This window comes from Sinocyclocheilus rhinocerous, unplaced genomic scaffold, assembly GCF_001515625.1.
Source record: "Sinocyclocheilus rhinocerous isolate Xijiao unplaced genomic scaffold, SAMN03320098_v1.1 scaffold848, whole genome shotgun sequence".
NCBI classification, from domain to species: Eukaryota; Metazoa; Chordata; class Actinopteri; order Cypriniformes; family Cyprinidae; genus Sinocyclocheilus; species Sinocyclocheilus rhinocerous.
In genome coordinates this window covers 678247-684830 of record NW_015664186.1, presented here as the reverse complement: position 1 = coordinate 684830, position 6584 = coordinate 678247, and the positions used below count along the sequence as shown (strand labels likewise).

Here is a 6584-nt window from a genome sequence, read left to right as displayed (position 1 = left end):
CCAATATTACATTCTAGCTGGTACCAATAAACTAATTATTTTCCATGTTATGGCTGAATATTAATAATTTAAATAATAATAATAATGATAATAGTAATAATAATGTCATAAATTTACAAAAAACAAACATTAAAAAATAATTTTAAATGCTACAAGTGAATATACAAGTAAATTTATAGTTTGCAGTATGAAAATGGATATTCATTTTGGAGTTATTAAATTATTCATGTTTTTAAAAATTAACTTGAAGTGAGCGTTAGTTGATGACAAAAATAAAAACAAACTGAAATGAGCGTGCATAATTAAATATCTAATTATGCCCCAACATGGGATAATTTTGGTATATTAAAAACCATAATATCAGGCAACAACCTGATTGATTAAATAAAAAATGATTAAATAGATTTTGAATGTTTGCTGCATGAAGTAAAAAAAAATGTAAATATTTTCTAAAATTCATTAATTTGTTTGTTTATTTATTTATTAATTCTATTATTATTCACATTTTCACACTATTTAAAATCTCAGGGGGGTAAATAATTTATAATTTAAAATATTTTCATTTTAAATGAAATATTTTCATTTTAAATTTTTTTCATTTCAAACATTTGCAATTTAAATAGTGAAACATTTTTTATGAAAATATTATTTAACATGTTTTTCTCATGGGGACCATTGGCTGCTCCACACAATGTAAGTGACTTCAGGTTTTACTATCCTCTCAGTATAGGCAAAACCTAACCTACACACATACACACCTCCCTCTCTCTGCCTCTGCCTCTCACTCTCTCACTCGCTCTGTCTGCGCTCAGTTTAAGTGCAGGGACCCAGCGCATGGAAGGTAGAGGGCAGAAGTGCGTGTTTCCTCTCCTCCCCTTTACCGCCGTTCATCTTCTCTTTCAGATGACAGGCTGAACGCTCAGTGGAAACAGCAGGAAGAGTGTGTACCTGTGCGTGTGTGGCGTACTCCATCGGAGAGTCTCATTCAACATGCTGTAACATCAGGCAAACTGGCTCTACAAGAGAGAAAGAGACACAGCAAGAGGTAAGACTGACTCTGTGCTTCTCATTAACAAGAAACACGCTCGTTTCTTTCTGCTTTCAAAAGCACAGCCAAATGTTTAACTCACATGTGCTGAACTTGGAATAGACCTTTTGCTTTTTTGACCTCGCAGGCAAGTTGCGGTATGTTATTGATATTTGAGCATTGATTGGGTGAATGGGTGGAATTGACTGTTTTGAGCTAATGTGGAATATTGTGGGAACGGATATGTTTGGTCACATGATATCAATACATCAGGGCTTCAAGCTTTAGATAATTAGACAGGTTAAAGAGGAACTGCTAATGACGCTTGTGTTTCCTGAGTGTCTACATTTTCCTTTTGCTCATCACTGGAAAGGGAACGTCAGGAGAGATGGTAACTTGGAATCGAGCGAGCTTTTTGTTTTTACAAGGGATCATGGGGAAATGTAATGAACCTGTCTTAGTCAACAGCAGATGGGCATCCATTCAGCCTCTGTGTGCATTTGTGGATGACAGAAGCATCCCAGCAGCACTTCACAACTACTAATTGGGTTCCTCACCTCTGTTATTTCTCAGACTGTGTGAAAGTCTGCGTGTGTTTGACAGCTCTCTTGTCTGTGAGAGGTTGAGATGTCAGTTGGTGTACTGATAAATTAAAGCATACTTTAGTTTATCAGAATGCGTCCTCAGCTGAGCAGTGATGAGTGATTTTGGACGGAGCCCTCGAGCTGGTTTTTACAGAGTGCCACAGCATGCTGTCAGAAACCCTCACAGCTAGTGTCAACATGACCACAATACTACTGCCCTAAGCTTCTGGGTTTGGGTTTGAATTATTCATTTGAATCGTTAAAATAAATAAATAATTAATTAAAATGATTTGTAGTGATTTCTTTAAAACATTATCATTATATATATTTATTAATTAATCATTAATACTAATAATAATAATTTGTTATTTATATTAACAGTTAATTTTTTTCAATTTATTTATGTGTATTTAAATAGTTGCTAATAATTTTCAAATGTTTTAAATCGAAATATTAAAACAATTAAATTAAGAGATAATGAACAGTCGGTTGATCATTATATAAAAAAAGTGAGACATACTTGACATGAAATAATTTAATGCTATATTAATTATATTTCATAATCATACCTGTATATTATCCTATGTTGCATTTCATAACAAAGAATACGAACAAAAAGAATAATAATCTTATTATAATAATAATACTGTAATAATATTTCAGTAATATTAACACTGAAGACCTCTGAGGTCAAACTCACTACAGCAGTATTATTTTAGTATTATTTATATACTATTATCGTATTTATTCGTATTTTGAATGAACTATTATTTTATATTTGTATTTGCATTAATTCAATTTGAATCATTTTGTTATGTGCCTTTGTCATTTTTTTTATATTTCTACTTAGCTTCAGTTTTTTATTTTAGTTTTCCATCTAATATTTATATTTTATTTAAACTTTATTTCAATTACCAAAAGTAACTTTAATATTATTTTTAGTAACAGCAACAACACTGCACTATACAGTCAATGTTGTTCAGTTACCTGCATGTGCTGTCTGATAAATATATATTGCCATGGACAACAGCGAATATTAGGAAATATCTGCTGAATGCTGTGACTGACCAATCAGAATCAAGTATTCCAGAAAGCTGTGTAATAATATTAAATATCAATTGTTGACCTTTAATAGCACAGAAACATGTCCCCGAAAGGAAACACCTCAGTCTGGGTAGATGAGCTGATGCATCTCCTCACAGCAGGTTCAGTTTTTGTAAATCAACCTGGATTGGCAGACTTTTGAAATTCCAAAGTTTATATTTAGAAATGTGGCATTGTTATTTAGTCTCAGACCTTTAGGAAACACTGTCTAGAAAATGTTCTCTCTGAATCAGAAGCCAAATTTAGGTTCCTAATTTTAGTCTCGACACGTCATCTCTCTTAGGTGAGAAATACATTTAGGAGGAGAACAAAGGGGCTAGTATTAATGAGAGCCATATTTCAGCCCCCTTTTGCCCCAGCAGCATTGGTTATCTGCCCTTCACAGAGACAGAGAGAAAAAGAGATTCTTCTCAATTACAAACAACCCGCTCTGGATGTCTCGGACCAGTTTGCTTTGAATACATGACTTGAAAGGCACAAATCTTCTCATTTCTGAGATCCAGCCAGCGTCTGTCCTAGTATTACACCTGATGCTCTGCTTTAAACACCAAAACGCCTGAGGTACTGATAGGTTCAAGCTAAGAGCAGTCGATCATACTGCGGGTTAGTCTTCCCTCGGGTTCACGATGTACACACAGGGCCATCTGAGTCGCATAAAGACAATGTGTGTTAATGTGTTTAATGAATAAGCCTCTCTCCATCATACTCACATTACAGCCGAAAACCGACACAGAGAAGCAATAAAAGAGCTCTTTAGTAACACAGCAATGAAATAGCAATAGAGGGACTGAACTGGACAGAGAACTGGGTAAATGGACAGAGAAAGTATAAAAGCTATTTGCAGCTGTTGATCTCTCGTTTAAATGGACAATCAGTGCAGTCACCCTCTATCACTGAAAAATGTAGGATCAAACGCAGGTCATAGTAAAACATCCAATTTATGACCATATTCTACCCAGACTCTTATTTTTAGGATGTTTCCTACCAATGAGCTCATTTATTATAAAACTTTTTAATGTATAGTGTTTTTTATTATTATTATTACATACAAAACATTTTAGTGATATTAAAATAATAATATTTAATTGTAATAAAAATCATTTTAATTTAACAACAACAACAACAGTTATTTTATTAGTATAATAAATAAAAACAAATGATTACATTATAAATAAAATTAAAAAGATCAAATGTATATTAAAAATAATAATAATATTGTTTTATTAATGTAAGGTTTATTCTTATTATAGACAAATTATATTTTAATAACATTAAAAAATTGTATTCTGTTATTAGATAAATAATTAAAAGGCTCATGATAAAATATTTATTGTCATTTATAATAATAATAATAATACATTTATTATTATTATTATTATTATTTATAGTCATACTGTCCCCAGACTTTCCTAATTTTTAGGTTGTTTTCCCATCAATGCACCACTGTTTTAAGATTTTATTATTGTATAGTTTCATTTTTATTATTATAGAAACAATATATTTTAATAATATTAAAATAATCATATTTTATTATGATAAATGTACTTTTTAATATAACAACAACAGTCACTTTGTGATTAGAATATAAATGATTAAATTATAAATAAATAGTAATAATAATATTTTTTCATTCTGAATAGAAAAGGGTCAATTCAAAGCAGAAGACAACACCTGTTCTCTGATGTCTGAGGTGTTTGTATCCCTGTGCCATTCTTTGTGATTATTGATGGTAATTATGGGGATGAGCAGAGAACAGACTGTACCATCTGCAGTGCTAATGACATTAGTTCATGTTATCTAAATGTACCCGTTCCTCTCTCAATTCATCCCAATACATTAATCCCCGGACACAGTCTAGAGTTTTTTTTCTTTTAGACTATGTATAAAATGTATTACATTTTTGGAAAATAATTTTCCATTACCCTCATAGATTTACATTTACTAAAAATGTACTGCTTTTTGTGAGCGGACAGATGACTTTATCTTTTCACATTAAAGTGCTAGTGGAAGTTTTTTGCAGTTTAAAATGTTCTAGCCAGGCAGAAAACAAAAGACCAGTAACTGAGGGACATTTTTGATTTCTGTTATCACATGAGCAAATCAATGAGCAAAACGGTCCAAAATCATGATATAGTGACTGACTTTTGATTACAGTATTACTTTCACATTCATTTTCCTTTAAAAGGAACGTCTGTCCAGTCAGATCAGCCACTTTACCCAACAAGTTTGGCTAGTTAGCATGGTCCAGTTAGCAACTGCTGATGCCCTAACTGTCTTTCTCCATAGACGGCCATTAAAAAGTAGACATGTATGCTTTGAGAGTAACATATACATATCCTTTGTTGTATATTTTTCCCTCCCTGCTACTTCTGGGAGTCCTGCACCAAAAACTTCCACTAAGATGAATGGGAATGCTAACAGATACCTCTCTTCAGGTACTATAGACCTCCCCACCCAATTCTGTCAAAAAAGTCCCCTTGAAACCAAAAGAACAGAAAGGAATTTGTCTCAAAGGATGATGATCTTCTCACAATCTGGCATTGTTTCCCTCTAAACTGACATTAGTTTACAAAGCATTCTGTAATAAAAAATTAACAAGCAACAGAACATTCACAAACAATTAGTAAGTAGCTACTCTATTATTCAATAGTCAGTGGAAGGGGTGTGTGGATGAGCATATGAATATAAATATTAATTGATCTTCAGAGAAGAACAATGACTTCAGTGAAGCTCTAGGAGAATGTTGTGATTTCTAATTCGCTCAAAGGCAAGAGGAGCGTCTCCCGTTCTCTCCTACATCCTCACACATGCACAAGGGTCCGGAGGAGATAGATAAACACAGTGTAGTATAGCTCTGGGAGAAGAAAGTCCTTCACACTCTTCTCTGCTTCTTTGAAGCGTTATGTGATGTACTGCCAGGAGAGCCACTGCTTGGACACAAATGTCAGAGAATTCATAGCCATATGCACCACACTTCTGTTTCTGAGGGACTGATCCATCTGAGGAACACACTGTATCTTTCTTTGTTTTCAATTTTGTTGTTAGTTACTAAAACCTTTCAGGTTTAAATGGGGAAAATCACAGATTTTCACCTGTAAAACAAGAGCCATCCAAAGTACTACAACAGATACTCAAAGAAGATATTTTTAAAATCTTGTTTTATAAAGAAGAAGAAGAAGAAAAGATTTAGAAAAAATGCCTTTGGGTTTTTTTTTTTTTTGGCAATAGAACATATGCAATGTTATTTTGGACGCCACTGATTTTCACTGTATGAACAAACACAGTTGAAACATTCTTCAAAATATCTTCTTTTGAAAAAAATTATAATAAATGAATACTTGATCATTAAATTAGTAAATTAATTATCATTATTTATTGTGCACATACTTTCTGAATGCCTCTGAGTTTCCACGGTAACACTAAAGCTGTTGCATGTGCGTAGGACAGTGTTTTTTTCCACCGTATGTTTTTTGTTTTCTGCTTTTAGCATATAAAAGTGCAACTTTGGTTTCATCCAAGCCGTGCAGCAGATGTTTGGTATCTCCTCAGACCTTGGTGGAGTAATAAAGGAACAATAATCTACGGGGAAGTTGTGGCCTAATGGTTAGAGAGTCGGACTCGTAACCCAAAGGTTGCGGGTTCGAGTCTCGTACCGGCAGGGATTGTAGGTGGGGGAAGTGAATGTACAGCGCTCTCTCCCACCTTCAATATCACGACTGAGGTGCCCTTGAGCAAGGCACCCCAACTGCTCCCCAGGCGCCGCAGCAAAAAAAAGGCTGCCCACTGCTCCGGGTGTGTGTTCACGGTGTGTGTGTGTTCACTACTGTGTGTGTGCACTTTGGATGGGTTAAATGCAGAGCACTAATTCC

At 33.8% G+C, this 6584-nt stretch overlaps 1 protein-coding gene across 2 annotated transcripts in view; it reads left to right on the top strand.

Moving 5' to 3' along the window:
- Positions 1–800: 800 nt before the first annotated feature.
- Positions 801–6584, top strand: part of LOC107729866 (uncharacterized protein KIAA1644 homolog) — a 39263-nt gene continuing 33479 nt past the window's right edge. For both annotated transcript variants that reach the window (XM_016540586.1, XM_016540583.1), the window contains exon 1: positions 801–1045. The gene's annotated coding sequence lies outside the window, so the exon portion shown is untranslated. The remainder of the gene's footprint in view (positions 1046–6584) is intronic.